The following is a 21,821-nucleotide window of genomic DNA, read 5'->3' as shown; positions in this document are numbered from 1 at the left end:
TGACTGTTTTCAAAAATTTATAACAGGAAAATGGTTAATGATAAAACAATAATTTTTGCAGGAAATTCATGTGGTGGGCCGTAAGGGTCGTCCCCCAGAACTCCAAAGTTTAGTTAAAAAAATTTTCAATAGATGGCGCTGCAGATAGTAAGCCTCTACGTCAAAAAATAATTGTTGGAATTCACCGCTTCTTGCTCCAATTGCGACACGTGGTTGCAGCCGGCGGCAGACATTTTGAAAATCTTGTTGCGAAATTTTATTTTTTAAAAACATTTTTCGAAAAACTATGGTGTAATTTTCTGTCTTTCTTTGATTTACGGTCTTACATCTGCTGCGCCATCTATTGGACACTTCTTGAAGTAAATTTTGGAACTTGGGAGACAAAACTTACAGCCCACCACATAAATTTTCTGCAAAAATATTTTTTTTATCATTAACCATTTTATTGTTATGAATTTTGTAAAACAGTCAGTCTTTTTCAGGACACTATGTAGTTGTCCATGAGAGAAACATGTATGTTTCAAGTCCAAACCGAAAGTAGACATTGTTTGGTCTTGAGATCTATTTATGGTCTTTTCAAAAGCTAAACAAATCGGAAATTGAAGCCTTCCAAATGTGTCTGAAAATTATGACGCTATTAATCGCTTACACGGCAACACAAAAATTTCTCCTTTAAACTTTTCCGTCAAAATTATTATTGAAATTTTGATGAAGAAACGTGTAACGTTGCATAATCTAGGCGGGTTAAAACTGAAAAAGAATAATTGGTGTTGGAATGTTTACGGCTTTGTTTTCATCGACAACTGTATAGCCTTGTTCAGCATCAACGGTCAGCACAATCTGATTATAATTTTTTTTTCAGCTGTCAGTAATGGCTCATTATTCACATTAATTGTAGCTAAGACAGTGTCATTGCACTGTTTTTCTCGTTGCAAATTAGTGTCAACTAAGTCGGTGACCAATCGATTAGGTGATATCACACCATAATGACAAAACAACAAATTTGAAATTAAAATGTATAAATCTTCAATCAACACTAAAGCTTGATTATACATCTTTGGTGTAAAATCTAGATTTGGACATTGGTGTGTTTGTTTAACTCTATGGAGTACATCTTCAAGCACAAAATTTATATAGTTTCCCCACAGAAATGGTGATTTTGTTGGATATTACGTCGTGAAAATTATCTTAAACAAATGACGAATACTGTTTCTCATTATGCAAAACCTGCATTAGAAAATGCAACGCCTAATGATTGTGTGCTACCAATAATTACAATTCGCGAAATGCATTGTGATATGTTTTAACATTCGACAATTAACGGACCGAAATATTCTCGTCTTTTAGGGAATGTTTAACGAAAACTAATGCAAAAACAACATTCACTTTGTTTTGGATGCACAGTTTTGTTTTGGATGGAGTTTTAGTCCCAATGTCTTGGCTTTAATTTTTAATTATGCCCGAGATTGATGAATGTTGTGTTCTTTGTTTGCGTGGCTTCTATGATTTTTTTGATTTTATTCAACACAGTAAAAACAATTGAGAAACGTCCTGAAAAATAATGGGCAGCGAATACGCCCAATTTCTGCCAGTAACATATCTTAGAAAAAAATAGGAGCGTATCCCACTAAAAATCAGAAACCTTCCTAAAATTTATCCTGAAGTAGTCTTTCTGAAGAATTCCGAAACCATTCCGATTCGAGACAATCATTTCTCTGAAACCTTTAGTGAGAACCGAAGTAAGATTAAAAATAATAGCTTGGCACATTTTTCGACTCACCAAAAACGTACCAAAAGCATTATCGCAACCATAGCCACTGCTAAGAAGAATTTTCAAGCACACACTAAGAGTTATACTTGTTAGTTAATCTTCGAAAGTTACGGAATCCAGAGACTTCCTTCCTCCAATTGGAAGTTATGTCAATCTGACCACGACGACGGTAATGAAGTCAGTTCGTCACTAAAATTCATTAACCTTCCTGAAATTATCCTGGAATCTTTGAAGAATTCAGTATTATCCCAGGCTAAAAGCCAATCGTGTCGCTGGACCTTCAGAAAAACATTAGGTAAGTTGAATAGAAAAAGCTTGACGCTTCTCTACTTTTCCAAGAAATCTCCAACACTTATGCTGCAAGCGTGGCGAAAAGTGAAAGAGACTTGCAAGCAAGTATCATGGTCTAATTCGTCGGCGATTCTTGCAAAGCTACGGAATCCAGAGACTCAATCACTCTCATTGAGAGTATAGTCAATGAACATAATCGAACTGAAGCCGATACAATTAATTAATACGCTCAGTTAATCTTTAAACTGGAACTTTAAAATATTTTTAGCAACAGTGAGAAGTCTGCATTCATAACGTTTGTAGCAATTCAGGAAACTTTTTGAAGCAGATACTTGATATCCAAATAAAATTGTTGAGAACCTGCGAAATCCCAACATGTTCCACGGAAAATATCAGTGACATTTCGGATTTGTTTACAGTGCATGTAAAATAGCGTAAAACATTGGTAAATAATTTTATTTCTGAGAATCGGGCCAAACACATTAGGTTTTTGACAATGTAAAAAAAAAAATGAAATCAGTTTCGTTTTTGGTGGTTCAACTGCTCTTCATAGAAAATATCTTCGGTAAAATATACTCGCTGACCGTTTTCAAGATGTACTGCAAGATGCTGTACAGAAGGGTCTCTTTCGTCTATGGGGAAGCCACATAGCTTCATTGCCGTTTTTACGTCTACTCACCGCTATTGCGTTTTTTCGGCACTTTTGTCCATATCCCTTACTTCAAATGCGACCTAATAAGGACCTTTCATAACGTATTCGTCAACGTATTTACTTAATTTCACGGAGCAGCGAAACTCCACATTTATATGAGCCTTATACGTTTTTAAAAGCAGTGGTGAGTATGGAACTACCCGCTGCTTATCAATTTAAATTTGATTTGTAGAATTTGACATTTAGACTCAAAAGTGTGGCCTCTCTACTCCTCTTTTCTACGGCGATATTTTTGATAACCATCAATATCTGTAACATAGTATCATTTGTAAATTTTAATTAACTTAAGAATAAAGAATTTTGAGGATGCATTAACTTACAGCGCCATCTATTAACAAGTTATGGAATTAAACAGTTAAAACACACTATTAATGTGTAATAAACAATTAATTTCCAATTAAAAATTATAAAAACCATCCTATCTTTTAAGTTGGACCAAATTGCATATACGTATGAAATTTGATAAAAATCGGTTCAGTAGTTTTGGAGTTTACCTTGAACAAACATCGTGACACGAAATTTTTATATATATAGATTTATTTATTTATTTTTTTTTTCATTTTTCCAATGTTTCAGTCTTAAAGGAGCGTAGCTAAATATTCTACGAAATGTATAAAATTCTTTGAGGATTTCAACTAATTCACTGACAGATACTTCTAATGTTTGCTGAAACTAGCTTCAAACTTTTATTTTCGACCCCCCCCCCTTTTTTTTTTTTTTTTGAAAAAAGTGCATTTTTGCTCTTTTTTTCAGTTTTCAAGGTTAAATAGCGTCGGCTAAATATTAAACAAATTTAGCGAAATTTTTTATGGGTAATAACGGGCCCATATACAAACTTTTTCGCACTATCCACAAACAGATTTCCAAAAAAAGTATTTTCGGCTCACCCTAATATATATATATATATATATATATATATATATATATATATATATATATATATATATATATATATATATATATATATATATATATATATATATATATATATATATATATATATATATATATATATATATAAATCTCGTGCCACGATGTTTGTTCGGGGTAAGCTCCGAAGCTTCAGAACCGATTTTTATCAAATTTCATATCTATTTGTAATATGGTCCAACTTAAAAAGATAGGATAGTTTTTATAATTTTTTATTGCAAATTAAATATTAATTATACAATAATAGAGTGAATTAATTGTTTAGTTCTAAAAATTCTTAATAGATGGCGGTGTAATTTTATTAATCGATATAACTCTAACATCGTTTGACTTACTGCTAAAAAAATATAATAAAAAAAAACTCCGAAACGTTGCTTATTATTTCCCTATAACATTTCGGGATTTTACAGTATATTATTCTTTTCCTGAGAAAATCAACTATCTTTGTCAAAACGTTTCCTGAATTGCTACAAATTGCAGAAATGCAGATTTCTCACTGTTGTGAAAAATATTTTTTTTCCACCAGTATCTAGATTAACTAAACCTATTTAATAAATGTATCGGTTGCAGTTTCATTTCCGTCCAAATAAACTGCTTCCCTTGCAAGCGAAAAAAGGCATGGATCACAAAGCTTAAGAAGAATTGCCGACGAGTTACATTTGAGCTATTTGCGTGAGAGTCTGTCTTAGCTTAAGGGGGAATTGCATTAAGGCTGTGAACGCTTTCTTGGATATGCAGGAAAGTACGAAGCTATTTTATTAAACCTACGTTTGGCCTCTCTCCAGACACATTACCGGCTTTAACCAAGAAAACTACTGAATTCTTCAGAAAGAATCCAGGATAATTTCTTTAAGGTTACTGAAGTTGAGCGGAAAATATTTCTTTTTTTTTTCTAAGACATTTTATTGTCATTAATTCTTGCAACGATACGGTCGCAACAGAAAATTGCATTGTCAGGCATTACTGCTAGAAATTGTTAAATGGTAGACGAACAGCACATTCAGCTTTAAAGTTGCCTATTAGATATTAATAACAAACCAAACGCAGTGTGTAAAATTAAATAAAAAACGCGGAATGGCTGTAGTGTTGCAAAAGAGTGCAATTAAAAGTTGGGATAAGTGTACTGTGGTATATGAGTAAAAGCATTCATCTGAAGCACATCATTGGAGTATGTAAGATTTGAAAGGCAACGGGGTAAACTTTTAGGTAGTATTGTCTGAATACTGAATGGGGACTTCCGGCAGATATTACCGGTTATTCCAATTAAATCAACGCATGTTAAAAACAATCGTTATTATAGCGTAATATCGATATAATGCGATTTACCATGAACATGCAAGTACAAATGCAAAATTATCTATTCGCACAAGTATTTTCTAAGCAATTGCTGGGTATTGGAAACGGTGAAATTGAACTGTATTAAAATACACAGTACATCAAATTGCGGGACAATTTCTGCATTGCCGTTGAGACGAGAAGTGAACTCATTGAGAGTGTATTCCGGGATAGTTTTTTTTTATTTATCATAATTGCCTCTGTTATCGCGTTTTTTTGGCAACAAGAAACGTTGATGCAGACGCAATTAAATTTTAGACGCATCATTTGTTGCCCCCGCTAATTTGAAATCATTTAAATCAATCAATACAATTGTTGATGAGAACGAATCCGTAAAGTTTCCCACTGAACTGTAAATTCACTGGATATATAACAGGAATGACACCACACAATCTCCAGCTGAAAATTGGTTCACCAGTTAATCTTCTGCATAGTTTAAATCCATCTAAATTTTGCAAATATACACGTATAGTTATCAAAGGAACACTGGAAATGTTCTTGAAGCAACAATTTTGACGGGAAAGTTTAAAGGAAAAACCGTCATATCTATTCGTGCAAGCAAAAGACAGATTAACAAAAATATTGTGAATAAGTCAGTACAAAGATAATTTTCAGTTTTAATAATTTCAAATTATCAGTTAAAGTTTAGGTGAATAAAATGTACATACAAAAATTTGTCTGTTGATTAATGCTTAATTTCAACATTCCGGGACCTTACATACCACTTTCCAATTATTTTGCACGCTTGGCCCAAATAAGTACTTACTAAATTTACTAAACGTAAGTATGGTAAGTAATGCTTTTACAACAGAAAATTTAGTTCGTACTAACTAAATTTTATAAGTTCCTTCTTCGGCCACAAACTCGAGCATTATCAATTCCCTGTGATTTAAAATCGACGGAACTTTTCCAGCTTTGTAAAAAATATTAATTTAATCGTATAAAAATATTGAGCAAAAAATTATTTCCACTTTCAGCCACAGCAAAGCGTGGCTGGGTCAGCTAGTATATATATATATATATATATATATATATACATATATATATATATATATATATATATACATATATATATATATACATAATATATAGATAAACGGAAACCGATTGTACTGCATTTGCAACAACAAAATAACTGAAGGTTCTCTTCGAACTGATGCTGAGGGATGGAAACACGTGAGAGTAAGAATTCGCAATGTCGACGTACGAATCGCCGTCAGCTTTACATGTGTTGAAGGCTGCAGAGGATAAGGTAAATAGCATTCCATTAACCTTGGGCATTGCAAATGATTTATAATCACCGAATGTTTACGCTTCAAAATTTATTTAAACGAATTATAACTGAAAATCGCTTTTGGAAAATTAGTTTTTGAATTCAAGTAGTACAGATGGACAATATTAATCAGTGTTTCTAAAAGTTTTAATTTTGAATGCATTTCCGGCTATCCTCTAAGGTTTTATATTCATACTAAAATCGAAATAAAAAACATGTGCAAAAAATCACTTAAGTACATTTTGTTTTGAAAATTCTCAACTCAAAGAGTGTTTGCACATAAGTACCGTATATTCAAAGTTAAGAACTACAACAATGACGAACAAAGAACTTTCGATAGGAAAGAAATTGACAAAGAGGAAATAATAAATAAAAATTATTTCTAGAAATAATCTTCATAATGACCATATTTAAGCATTTAAAACGATGAAATTAAATAATATAGCTTACAAATACATTATTAGAAAATTTCTGAATGAAATTGCCAAAAAAAAAAAAAGGAGACGCATGTGAAAAAAGCAATTTTTAAGAAAAAAAAAAGAGTTATAAAAAGTTCAAATTCGCCAAGGGATTGAAAAAGAGTCACATCTTAGTAGAATATACAATATTCATCCTGCTAGCTAATTGGAATTTTGTCACTTAAGAATTCATTTAGAACATTTTCATAGTCCAATATATTTCCGAAATCTTTTGACAGTTAAAGGTCCTGCCAACCTATCTATTCGCATGTATAAAACTCAGTCTTATAAAGAATGGCAAACCTTGGAGACTAACTTTATTTGGTACATAAAACTTTCTGGCTCCGCTCCTGAACTCAGAAAATTGTTTATAAGTATTTTAACTTTTATGATAAATTTTAGATCATATTACTTTATGGCAAACATTTATAGAAGATCCCTGTGACTACATATTTCAAGGAGCGCGTCAACAGAAATACTAAGATCAGTTCAATATCAAACGATATAAACCAAAGTCTATAATTTAAAAAAGAAGTGCAAAATTTGTTAATGAGGCGGAAACTCAATTGAGAACTTGAGTTTGCCACCGCCGCAGAGAATCAACGAAAACAATTATATAAAAACAAGATCAGCACATGAAATCCAGGAGCGCAAATTTATGTGTTTTTGCTATACCCGGTGGTACTGAAAAACTTAATGAATTAAACATTAGACAAAAATCGATCAACAGGCAGACTGGCTTTTGCGATGGTTTTTTTTACGGTTCTGCCGACCCTTTACTTAATGGTTCAAAAACTGATTATTCCTCATTTAAACAACTTTGAATATCTCCTCCAGAAAGACTCCGTATGCTCCCCCCCCCCCCCTTCAAAAAAACTGGTAGTTTGGAGAACTTCTTCAAGAAGGTTTCTCGTAATGCTGGACGAACTTTTGATCAGCCACCGTTTGGATATAGAAGGCGTCGATAGAATCTTAAAGGGATAAAAAGGTTCAGGCGAAATTATGAGAGGCCTCAACTTCGTATTTGACGGTGACTTTCAGCAAACTCTTCCTGTATGGCCCAAGAGGAGTGCGAGAAAAAATATTTCAAGCCTGATTAAAGTCAACTCCTTTAAAGGAGCCCTTCACAATCTCTATCTGAAGAGGTAAATTAATTTGGTTCAAAACCGCATATAAACGAAACAAAAATTGTTGTTTAACATTCCATTTTAAATTAAAAAGTACCTGCATAATATTTATTTAAAATAGATTATTTTTTACTCCGAACAAAGTTGGGACGGGCCTCTAGATAATATGGTTAGCTAGCGAAGAATTTTCAAATCTGTCGAAAATGAGTTGTCCTATTTTCGTAAGAAGGATCCTAATATATTAAACCTCAGAGCAGGATTTAAAATGGAGGGAGCAAGTCCAATCGTTGGCTTTGCAAAAGCTGACCCAAAGACCCCAAGTCACGTGACTCGACAACGACGAATGGAAGGCACGTTTTGCGTAAAACAAGCGAAAGAAACCTGATTTATTTCAATGCTTTGCTTTCAAACCTATCGCGTGACTTGGGCTCCTGACTTCATGAATGAAAGTCTTCACTCTCTCCATTAGGTTTTTTTTTTTTTTTTAATATCCTTTTTTTTTGTGTGTGTGTGTGTGTGTGTGTGTGTGTGGCAGGAAAAACTTTTTGAAGGTTGTAAAAATTAACCATTAATCATAATCATGACATCATGATATCATCTCCTATACGGTATAAGAAAAAATTTTTGGTTCGGCCACATACTTTACATTTTGACTACCAAATCTTTAAAAAAATAAATATTTCACAATTGCTTGAAAAAAGACTAAAAATATTTCTTATGCAATTAATGAAAACAAAATTACCCCAAGTATCACGCTTCGTTTTCTAAACGTGTTAAATAATTGCTAACGCTGTGCCAACCATTTTAGAATACGATTGCATTCTGGGAAATTTAAGTAGTTTTGAGGTGAAAAAAAGCATTCAAATATTAAACAGTTACTATTATCAGTTGATTAGTTAATAGAAGAGACGAAGATTGGAAAAAGAAACAAAAACCGGAATAAGTTGTAATTTGTAATGACATATTAAGCAACTTATCTTAAGTTGACGTTACAAGCTAATTTTGCCTTATTTATTTTATTTGCAACTTTGTGCAACAAGCCCTGTTGTTTATGAGTAGAAGATGATGTACACGTGCCAAAGAAAAGATATCACGAAGCACATTTAAAACAAAAAGACTAAAGAAGAACTATTTCCAGTATTCTTGAATTGATCTGTTGTAAAACTCCAGCACGTAAAGTTTAATACTTTATTTTAGGCCGATCGAATGATACGAGAAATGAATAAATAATTGCGTTTCCTCGTAAGTTCGTAAAAAGCTTTTTGGAGAAACCGTGTGGATTAATTTTTAAAAGCATAGAAGATAGGCAGGTAATAGAATTTAGTCTTTCCCTTTCTTAGACATTTTGTATTCTATCAGTTGATAAGTGATTAGTTTTACGTGATACGTGGTTATTTCTGTTAGCGATAAACTTTATTATTGAAGTAGAAAGTCGCCCGTAAGGTATGACGGGGGAAAATTTCCTTCTACATTTGAACGCAGCAATTGCCTGTTTGTGATATTTTGATAGTTGAAATTGTAAACCTAACTCCAGTGGATTAACCCTAAACTCCAGTAGGTAGCGTTCACTGTTGACCATTTTTTCGTTTCTTCATTCCCCTGAAATGACACCAGTAAAACAGTGAAGTAACCGGATCGAGTTCAGCCTAGTCACGATAGAGACCTTCCCTGCGTGTCAAACATTACCAAACCATATTATCAAATTATCATGTCGTGGCGCGAGTTTCATGGTTGAAACTCGCGTTACTCGATCATTGGCTATTATATATATATATATATATATATATATATATATGAGGATAAAATGTTTCGAAAAACAAAGTGTTTTTGAAAAAATGACGATTGTTGATTACTATAATGACAAAGGAAATGTCAATGCTAATAACCTACAAGTGAAGGTAATATTTAACGTTGAATCAATTCCCATCGAAACTCGAATTAATAAGGTAAAATTTGATTTGAAAATCATCAATAGAAGTCAATTTTGAAATTTTGAAACAATTGAATTATCACTTGAAACCGGCTACGTAGCGAGGGGGGGGGGGCTGCTCCTTCAGAGCACTTGGCTTTAACATTTATTACTAATCCTATATATATATATGTATTTTATGCACATGCATGCACGGTTATGACCAATCCCCAACCCCCCTTGAAGGTAACATCTAGCTTCGCTAGAATTTGAAATCCATGATTTTTTGAAGCTTTTCAACGTCGGTTCTTTTTCACGATTGTTTTTATAATTCTTTTTCCAAATTTAAAATCCTCCTTCAAAATTTCGAAAATGCTTTTTTTTTGTAAACACTTACTTGTTTCTGTAAAAAACAGCAGGCTAAAGAAATAATTCATAGACGGAGTAGTAAAGAAATACATTTTGGCGCCTTGTCTAGCGTTCAGTGAAGTCTGACACCACTAGGGAGGTCCCGGGTTCGAATCCCATGCTCGAGCATGGTTGTGCTTTCCCTCTCCTGTCCTTCTCCTTTCTTTGTGTGAATGTGTTGTAATGCTGTGAAGGGTTGCCTACCCTATAAACTTGTCCTTTTAGCATGTGTGTGCTGTCAGACTTCACACTAAATTACGGTACAGTTGAAAAAGTGAAGCAGCGCGCGCAGGGCCGCAGAAAGCCAAGACGAGCCCCTTGTCAATTATGTCGCCGGGCTCCTCCTCCTCCCCCCCCAAAAAAAAAGAAGAAAAAGACGAAAAAAAAGAAAAAGAAAAGAAAAGAAAAGGGGTGTGGAAGAAGGAAAAAGAGGAAAGAAAATCGAAGGGTAAAAAGAAAAACAGGGGGGAAGAAAAAAAATCAAAACTGCTTGCTAGAAAAGAATTAACTCTATTTTAAGTGTCACAACAGTGAATACCAAAATAGTAAATTTTTTGTAAACTTTTCGTTTTCTCTTATTCGGACTCCCCCCCCCCCTTTTTTTTTTTCTTTCTTCCATTCTTTTTTTTTTTTTTTGAGCAATCACATTGCTTATTGTTCTCATATGACTGTTTTTGGCGTCCTATGATTTTATTTCCCCCCCCCCCCCCGCTTTCCTCTGCAGCACCATCATCGACCGGCCCATCCCGATGCTGCTCATTTAGCGAAAACCGTCTCCAGGTTGCGTCCATATCCTACACACGCAAGCATACACACACACACATACACACACCTACACACACACTCATACACACACCTACACACACATACACACACGCACACACTTACACACACGCACACCCATACACACACTCATACACACACCTACACACATGCACACACTCACACACTTACGAGCACACACCCATACACACGCACACACATACCCACACACTCATGCCTGCACACAGACGCAAATACACACGCCTACATACACATCACACACACTTGTGATTGCGAAAAACATAATTTGAATTCAAGATGTCAAAATTCAAATTATTTTTTCTTTTTTTTTTCTTTCTTTTTTTTTGCATCAGTGCGCCCCCCCCCCCCCCAAGGGCCCGGGCCGCCCCTTGTTTTCGATTTGACTGACATTTCCTTCCGCCGGGTCTGAGCACACCCCAAATTGCCAGCCTAGTTGGAACAAGACAACAACAACTATATATGCATTGCAAAAATATATGCATTGGCGTTGTGTTAGAATAAAACAAACAATGTATTTAAAAATATTTTTGAGGGGAAAAAAATGATTGCAACCATTAAAACGAAAAGTACTATTTTCTAAAACATTTAGGGGTGATTAGTTGCAAAGATTGGATTTAACTTTTTCTAGATTTGCCGAACAAATTAACCTAAGATGAAGAGATTTAAGTCTCAAAAGTAAAAATATAGAAAATAGCGTAATCAAAAATTTCACAAACCTGTACTCGAGATTTGGAGTAGCTCATGGCGGAGCTGTTTCAGGGACGTCCGCTCTCAGCGAGAGCTGGCATCAGAATGACGACCTCATCCAGACATGATCAGACTCTAATAGACTTCGACTGAATCGTTCTTACTTACAGTTCTCACATAGTTTTAACCGTGGTTGTTCAAATGCATCTGGAGCTTTCTTGGTAAATCCGAAGGTTCAACTCAATTACATTAAACCAACCTATTTTTTCTAGAAGGTTCCCATGACATGACTGGCTTCAATGGAGGAGAATTCCCAATTCTTCCGAAAGTTTCAAGGTTAATTTCAGAAAGATTACTGGTTTTTTTAAGATACGTTACTGGCGGAAATTGGGCACATCAGCTGCCTATCATTTTCCAGGAACTTTTCTGAATCGTTTTTACAGGGTACTGCAAAACAATTCAGAAACGTTCCTGGAAAATAATGGGCAGCTAAGATGCCCAATTTCTGCCAGTAACATATCTTGCAAAAGCCAGGAACGTTTTCCGATAATATTCAGTAACTTTCCTGAAATTATCCTGGAGTCTTTCTGAAGAATTCAGAAACCTCCGCAGTTAAAGCCAGTCATGAAACCTTCAGAGAAAACTTAGGTAGACTTACTAAAGCCAGTCATGTCTCTGGAACCTTCAGAGAAAACTTAGGTAGGCTTACTAAAGCCAGTCACATGTTTCTGGAACCTTCAGAGAAAACTTAGGTAGGCTTACTAAAGCCAGTCAAATCTCTGGAACCTTTAGAGAAAACTTAGCTAGACTTACTAAAGCCAGTCATGTCTTTGGAACCTTTAGAGAAAACTTAGGCAGGCTTACAATAATAGCTTGTCACTTTCCATGGCCACAGCTGAGACAAAATTGCAAGCAGATTCATAGCGTTCCACTTGTCTGCAAACGTTACGCTCTTTCATTGAGCGCTTACTCAATCTGTGCCGTCAAAATGGCAGCACTCAATGTGAATCCGGTACAAATGCACGCATTTAATCTTTAAACTGGTAGCTAAACATTTTTTTCTCAATTGTGTAACTCTCATTTGTGTAACGTGTAGCAATTCAAGAAACTTTTTAAAACAAATACTTGATTTTCACAGGAAATTGATAAAAAGTTGTGAAATCTCGAGATGTCTCACGGAAGTAACCAGTGACGTTTCGGGTTTTTTTACGTGAATTTAACTCACCTACCACGCGAGAAATATCGGCATTTCGATATTTCTGCTCCTGCCCAGGGACTTTACGAACCTTTCCCTGGAAAAAGAGGAGTTGTTTTTCGAACATAAGTAATCATTCAACATATTTTTAAGGCGTTTAACATACTATTTTTAAGGAGAAAACTTGAAACACTGTAAAAACGATTCAGAAACGTTCCTTTAAAATAATGGGCAGTTGATGTGCCCAATTTCTGCCAATAAGGTACCTTATAAAAACCAGGAACGTTTTCCGCCAAAATTCAGTAACCTTCCTGTTATTATCCCGGAAGGCTTCTGAAAAATTCAGAAATCTTCCCGTTTGAAGCCAGTCGTCTTCCTGGAACTTAAGAGTAAACTTAGGTGGATTTAATGTGTCACACTGTAAAAACGATTCAGAAACGTTCCTTTAAAATAATGGGCAGTTGAAGTGAAAATTTCTGCGAATAAGGTACCTTATAAAAACCAGGAACGTTTTCCGCCAAAATTCAGTAACCTTCCTGATATTATCCCGGAAGGCTTCTGAAAAGTTCAGAAATCATCCCGTTTGAAGCCAGTCGTCTTCCTGGAACTTAAGAGTAAACTTAGGTGGATTTAATGTGTCACACTGTAAAAACGATTCAGAAACGTTCCTTTCAAATAATGGGCAGTTGATGTGCCCAATTTCTGCCAATAAGGTACAGTCATAGAAAAAAAAAAGAAACACTTTTAATTTTTCGGCCATTATACATGATAGAAAGGAAAGAAAGGTGTCATCTGACATGGTTTAAAGTCTTCTTTAAAACTACGTAGGTAAAATTTTGATAAGGGACCATATACAAAGTAAAATTAGCACTAAGTCTTGATTTTCAAATAGGGACCCCTATTTTTTGCTACATAATTATGTTTAGACAGCAAAATGCAGCCCGGGTACGAAATTTCATTGCATTCCGTGCAGTAGAATAGAAGTTATTAACGAAAAACGATTTAGGGACCGTAACCATATTTAAAACGCTTCTTTCAAGGTCACGGCTTATCAAGTAGCGGAATGTAAACTAAGAAAAGATCGAGATTATCCAGCTCAATTCATTATTTTTTAAGTTCACCTTTTCTTTTTTCGTAACTCGATACTTTTTGGCCGATAATGTTGCGCCGAGGCGATTTAGGGTCGAAATCTTTTTTTTTTTTTTTGAAAAATAGTAAAATATTTACTGATTTTTGTCTGTCTGGATTAACATTAGAAAGACGGATGGGAACTGGCGAGTCCGTCGTATAGATCGTTGTGTAATAAATAACATAATAACTAATTGAAAATAATGGAATTTTTTGACTTTTCATAATATGAACCTATTGGATTGCTTATTTAATCATTCAGCCATTAGCTTCATAGAAATGTAAATATTGAACCTTATACCTAGAAAAATTACGTAAATATGTTTGATAAATGTATTGCACCTATGCTACTGGTTTATTTTGAAATGAATAGAAGATCTTTTGATGTAAAATGAAATTCGCGTTTTTTATTTCGTAGAACATCGGAAGAAGTATTATACATCGCATACAAAAATATAAAAAATATAACGCACAACGTGGGAAAACGCAGCATTAAATAGATTGGTGACTCGAGCGAAGCAAGACCCATTTATGACGTGAAAATTTGCTTTCAATACATAGAATGAACCAAGTATCCATCTAAAAAATAAACCAGAAACAGGAGAATGTAAATACCCGTTAATGCGCAAACCTTTCATACTCGAACTTTATTTAGGAACGTTTGACTATTTGAATTAACACAGTAAATAAACACAGTAGCGGCTTTATTTTAATCAAAAAACGCCATTTTTATTTTTAATCCAAATTTGATGCGAAAGATCACAATGCTTGGTATTGTTAAAACAGCATAACACAATCGGCGGTTTGGGTTAAACATGTAATGTTTCTTAAAAGCAATTTAGGTAAGTAATTTTCCAATGCTGTTTGTAGGAACGAGATTCGGGATGTACCCAACCCGTAATTTAAAAAAACTAAAGTTATTTTAGCTTAAACTAAGGTGAACCGAAATCCGACTTCTTGTCATTTCTCCGATTTTGTAACTTTGCACTTGCAAACAAAGCTTAGCATTATATGATTCTGTTTTGCGCACCATATACTTGCAAGCGAACATCTTCCATAGTATCAAGCAATAGGCTGTCGCATCTATCGTAACACCACTCGCAGCATACTTGCAACCGGGTTAGGCTATCCAGAGATCGCAATTTCGTCCCTGTTGCAGACTTGAGAACCTGGGTTCGGAACTAATCGTGCTCGAGGCAGAAGTCATGTCATTGAAACTGAGAGTGCGAATAAACTGGTAGGTAAAGTAAATTTATCTGCTGCATTATTTACGGCTTCTAGATGGTGAGATAAATTTTCTTTATCCACCAGTTTGTTGGAACTCTCAGCCTCAATGACATGACATCTGCTTCCTTGCTCGATTAATTCCAGTTCAAGTCTGTCATGCCCGGTAAGAAGTAGAATCAGATGGTCTTTGGATGGGGGAATCGAGCCTATAGTAAGTAATTGGCACTAAATGCACGGGCGACATTCGGCTCCACGAGTCCGACGGGTCTGTGTGGCCCGTTCTATGCTTAAAGTGAAAGATCAGAGAGACCATTATTCAGAAATTCGTTTCTGAAAAGCATGCATATAATAAAATAGGTATCCAGTAGTTGATAACTTTTTTATTATAACTTTCTTTTTCTATATTTTTCCATGTTTTTTAAAAAAGAAGAAAATATTTTGAAAATTTATCTTTGGCTTGCGAGAAAGATTTTAACGTGAAATGCACAGACAATGACAGAAAAAGTAAATAGAAAAATAGTACATAAATTACAATTAAAAATAGACAAAAACTGGGCCTTATCTTGCGCCCAAATTAATGTTTTGTTAAATCTTTGACGAAGTCAAATAATAATAATAATAATAATAATAATAATATAATAATAATAATAATAAATAAAATAAAAATAAAAAAATAAATGAATTAATTAAATTAAATAAAAAAGTTCACAATTAGTCACAACAACTACTTTGTGTGCATAATTTGGGTTCAAAGCATGCGGCTCACCACCGCCACTCTGGTGACTGACATGTCCTCTCCTAGATCTTAACACATTGAAAAGAATTCAAACACTTTATAAAAAAAAAAAAAAATCCGTTAAAATCAGCAAACTGATCTAAGAGCAAATATTATTTATTGACCCAGATGGAAAGTGTTAAAGGAGAAATTTCACGCTGTCATAATTTTTCCTTTTAGCAAATTATCATTGAGACAAGGCATTCTACTCTACCTATTGCAACATGACAAGCAAGACAGTGAGGTTTTATTGTAGGTTTCTGTAAAAGAATTGTGTATCTTAATTTTTTTCTTTTCAGAATTATTTTTTTACAAAAGGCATTGGTCAACGCAGAAAAAAAAAGTATTTTACGTGTAGCTTTTAATTTAAAATGTTCTGTAAAATATTCTTTTATTAGGCAATGAAATAATGTTTCACATTATTAAACGTTTAAACGATATCCACAAAAAACTGACGATTGCAATATTGTGTTGTTCTTCTGCAGAGACAGCGAATAAATTTATGTAGTAAAAAAAATTCATAGCCGCAATTCTAATGTAGAAAAACCACGTTATAATTTGCTTGCTTATTTTGTTGAACAATTTTTTTCTTTTTTTTACGAAGAAACTTACTTTCATAATTTCTGTTTATAAAAGGTATACGGTCCCCTAAAATGAAAAAAAAAAATGAATTTTTAAGCATAGCGCGAAAACGACTGAATATTTTAAGCTCAAATTATAGATTCCCACATAAAAGCTCATCTAGATTGTTTTTCTATTAAAATTTAATATGGTTTCAGACCATTTTTTTTTTCAAAAAATATTATCATAATTCATAAAAAAATCTAAATTTACATTTTAGCTGTTGTAAATGATGTTTTTAGTATTGGGCCGATTCATATTTTAATATAAAAAAACAATCTTTGCCGTTCCTAGCCTAGTTTATGTGTTATGTGCAAAAATATCAAAATACGTTTTAACATTACGAGAGGGATTTTTCAAAACTCAATTCTGAAGTAACGGCTGGATAAAATTAAACAAAGTTTTGTATACAAAGTTAAAAATGGATGCTGATTACAAATATGTGATAAAAAAGGGGGATTCTTATTGAAAATTTTGAAGTTGATGCTCGTTTTAATATGAAGACGACCCCTTAACAACAATTTATCAACATAATTATGTAGAACACATTATTCCTGAAAAAATACCACCTTATACGTGTCTCTAGCGCCAATAGTCTTCGAATACGAACGAGTGTTTCGTTTTTTTTTTCTATGACTGTACCTTATAAAAATCAGGAACGTTTTCCGCCAAAATTCAGTAACCTTCCTGATATTATCCCGGAAGGCTTCTGAAAAATTCAGAAATCTTCCCGTTTGAAGCCAGTCGTCTTCCTGGATCTTAAGAGTAAACTTAGGTGGATTTAATGTGTCACACTGTAAAAACGATTCAGAAACGTTCCTGGGAAATAATGGGCAGCTGATGTGCCCAATTTCTGCCAGTAACATATCTTGCAAAAACCAGTGACGTTTTCCGATAAAATTCAGTAACCTTCCTGAAATTATCCTGGAAGCTTCCTGAAAAATTCAGAAATCTTCCCGTTGAAAGCCAGCCGTGTCTCTGGAAAATTAGAGTTAACTTAGAAAGGTATACTATACTAGTTTGACATCTTCCTAATTTATCAAGGAAGATCCAATAGCATTATTGAAAACATGGCCAAAACTAAGCCAGAATTGCAAGTGACGAGAATTTCACTCACCTGCAATTCGCGCAAAGCAACGTAGTCCATACTTATTTGCTCCCTTTGGGAGCTTAAGTAGCATGGAACGACCGTAAGTGATCTGAAGCCGATGCACTTTATAAGTACGCTCAGTTAATCTTGAAACTGGAAGCTAAACATATTTTTCACAACAGTGAGAAGTCTGTATTCATGTATCTTGTAGCAATTCAGGAAACTTTTTGACAATGATACTTGATTTTTCCAGGAAATAGATAAATACCACTGAAATCCCGAAGCGTGACACGGAAATATCCAGCAACGTTTCGGAATTTTTTTACAGTGCAGAAGGAAGTCGATGATATTTGAAAACTCTGTTATTACCATTCTAATTGAAACTTTAGGGAATGTTCTTCTTTCCGAAACGTGAAGTTTTTTGTACTATTGTCCTCATTGAAATATGAACTTAAAAAAAAAAAAAAACTGTTGTGCTCACTCTGATTTTAATGATATACTTTTACTCTGAACTTTTTGATATTTCAAACAGGTCCGTTGACGTTGTTTAGAAACAGTTGTTTTCCTTATGATGGGGATTTTAAAGATTTGATGTTCTCACTCTAAAGGGACATTATTAGAAAATCAGTATTTGTAGTGACTGTTGACCCTATTTTGGGACGATTGCCATTTTATGCGTAATTCTCCTTAATTATTCAGGAGGGACATTCGTCACCTGAGCTCCGTTCCTTTCTCCGGCAAGAAGAATGTGCAATAATTTAGATAGCCGGCGTAGCGCTGGACACCATTTGACGGTGATCGGGATTATAAGGGAAATGTTTGACTTTATTTAAGAATAGTTGACCTCACTCGAATTAGAATTTTTTTTTAAAGAATTATCCTTACTAACATTTAGTACTTCTATACGTTTTCCTGATTTATACTGTGTAATTTTTGGTTGTCTTCCCAGTTTCGATGATATCCCCCCCCCCCCGCTTGGTTTTCAATTTTAATCATACCTTTTGATATATTGAGGGGGGCAGGAAATTTGAAATGTCGCCGAAACTGGGGACAAACCCATTTTTAGTAATTATTTGACCCTTGCTCTTTTGACCATTAACCTGAATCGATTAAAAAAATCTAGATCAACGGGAGCGAAACCGCGGGTAAAAGCTAGTACATACTAAAACACGAGAACAATGTAAATTATTGTGCTGATGCACAATGGGAATTGTGTATTATCAACAGTGTGACATTAATATGGTTCAAAGTATTATTTCTACAAAGAGAAGAGAAGAGAAGGATCAACCTTGTTCTTGAGCGTGTTTCAGTTGGAGCTGCAGTGCTGGTAAAAAAAATGCATCGCCCTAGCATTTTCACAGCAATGAGACTATGTGAGACGTTTTGGTCGACCGATTAACGATGAATGTATGTGAAATTCTGCAAAACTTATGAAATAGACATTAAACAGCAGGAATCCGATAATTGTTTACGTAGATCGGGGCTGTTTCCGGGCCAAGGCAGACTGCTGACCCCATGCTCCTTTTTTTTTTCATTTCTCAACCTGCGTGTGAGTTGAGAGAAAAAAAAATACTTAGCCCCATGTCAATTTAAGTCTAATGGCAGGATAAAGGTTTTTAAATTGTTACTTACCAGTTTTGCCCTATGGCACGGAGCAGAATCATCCTTTAAAATGACGTTTGGAACTGAAGTAAAGTGATCCCGGATAGTAGAAAGCAATGTGTCCTCCAAAATGCCAATATACACCTAAGCGCTTACTGTTCTTTGCACAAAGTGAAGCCCACCAACTCCTTGATCAGAAATACATCCCCAAATCATCTGGGATACGGGATGCTTGACTGTATGTTGAATGCAGCTGGGATGCTATTCCTCTCCTTTGCGGCGCGAGTGATGCAATTTTTTTTATCACCACTGTACTACATAATGCTGTTCCATGTTAAAATAAATTTTGTTTTTTAAAAAAATGTATTCATAGATTTTTTTTTTAATCTATGGGCCAAACGGGACCTTTTTTAGTATATTTCGTTTTATAAATACAAATATAACAAGCTAGAAATTTTATTTTTGATAGCTATTGTGAGGATTTGTCATAAGAATCCCGTTAAACATTTAACTTATCTTTTTAAATGAAATAATTGATGTATACCGTTCCGTTACGGTCATTTTATTGCATGTCGTTCAATTACTTTTTTCAAACTGACTAACGCTTGATGCTTCACATAGCTCCTATTACATATATTACTATTGCCATCAAAAATAAAATTTCTAGCTTGTATGATTTGTATTTATGAAGCAAAATCTTGAGACAAAAATACTTAAAATGTCCCGTTTCGTCACATAAAATCAGGGGCGTACGCAGAAATTTTGGGACCCGTCACAAATGACTTTTACGGACCTCGCTCCATGTTGTTTACCCTACATTTCACCCATCATTTTTTTAAAAATTTGATCTCCTTCAGGAACTGGCCCGAGACAACAGGTGTCCCTTCTCCCCCCCCCCCCCCGTACACGTCCCTGAATAGAATGGCCCATATATAGGTATTTACTTACCGCACAGCCCTCGCAAGTAAGTTGAATTAGCTGCAAAAAATGCAGTCTGCTACGCTACCAGTGCAGGTAAAAACGCCTATTAATACTAAGAAATATAATAGTAGTTCAAACGTAAAGCAGGTCTTTTTACACTTCTGCTCATGAATGGCCTTTGCAAATAAAGGGCTGACTATTCGTTCTTAGTATGCGAATTCGGTAGGGCTGAGGCCACTATATAAGGAGAGCTTACTCATCCGACATTTCATTCCAAATTTGTGGGGGCAGAAATTGTTTTTTGTAACAAAGCCTCGTTGCCGAAAACTGGTGCTTGAGCTTTAGTTGAGTTGCTTGATTGATGTTTGATCATTTTGTGTTGTAAATGAAAAAGATTTAATTAATACAAGTTAAAAATAAATTAGATGGGGAAATAACGTTCATTACAGTGAACATTTCTTATGAATTTGTGAATTAAGTTATCTTTCTAGATTGACCTTATAAGCGACATTTTACTCAACTAAACATTGTTTTACAACATAGCAACCAGCAAATGTTATAACGTATTTATAAATACGAGAAACGGGGCTGGAACAAAGCTGTCTTGGAACCGTAATGTCGGATAATTCATCCTCTCCTCTTAAAGGGGTGCTAGGTACGGTCTTCTATCGCGGTTTTTACGTAGAAGCGCCATGGGGAGTATTCCGACTTGTTGGAAGTTCCGAACTTCAAAAGACGCGCCGACTTGTTCAACACTTGGGTTTTGAAGTTGTCGAGGAGAAATAATAATATTTGTACAAAAGCTTCGTTGCAGAAAACTGGTGACCAAGCTTTAGATGTGTTGCCTGAATGATATTTGATTATTATATTCTGCAAATGAAAAAGATTTAATTAATACGAGATAAAAACAAATAAGCTGTGAACATAAAGTTCATTACAGTAAACATTTCCCGAAAACCTTCTGCTGAATTTTTGAACAAAATTATCTTTCTAGATTTACCTTAAGTCACTTTATACTCAACTTATCATCGTTTTACGATGATAAGTTGAGCGAATATTATAACGTATTTACCTAGAAACAAAGTACTCAATGTTTATCCGGAGACCAAGGATTTTTGTCAAAAAATTACGTGGATCTGCAAGAGGCCGAAAGATTTTGCCAACAACGCTGTGGATCATCCACGCTAATTCCGTAATTCTTTTTAATTGCTCAGGGCTTTCAAAATTAAAGGCGATATTCCAATAATTTTGTTGTATAACTTTAATTTGCCTAACCTATGCACTGGAATTAGATCCCAATTTAAATCAGTAAGGAATAATATGATTCAGAGTATCCTTATATATTATTTCTGTAGCTCGATTTTTGTTTCTACGCGAGATCTTCTTCAATTCTTAAACGATTGCTTTGATTTACACCTTATTTTAAAGCTTATCGTGCAGGCTAATGACGAAAAATAGATCCACGGTCTATTTTTTCTTTCTGTCAAAAAAAAAAAAATCTGTTTTAAAGAACCAGAATGAGGTTTTCGGTTAAATTTATAACTTTAACTTGCACTG

Source organism: Uloborus diversus, chromosome 8, assembly GCF_026930045.1.
Source record: "Uloborus diversus isolate 005 chromosome 8, Udiv.v.3.1, whole genome shotgun sequence".
Lineage (NCBI taxonomy): Eukaryota > Metazoa > Arthropoda > Arachnida > Araneae > Uloboridae > Uloborus > Uloborus diversus.
The sequence above is the reverse complement of the archived record's forward strand: the minus strand, read 5'-3'. Positions refer to the sequence as shown.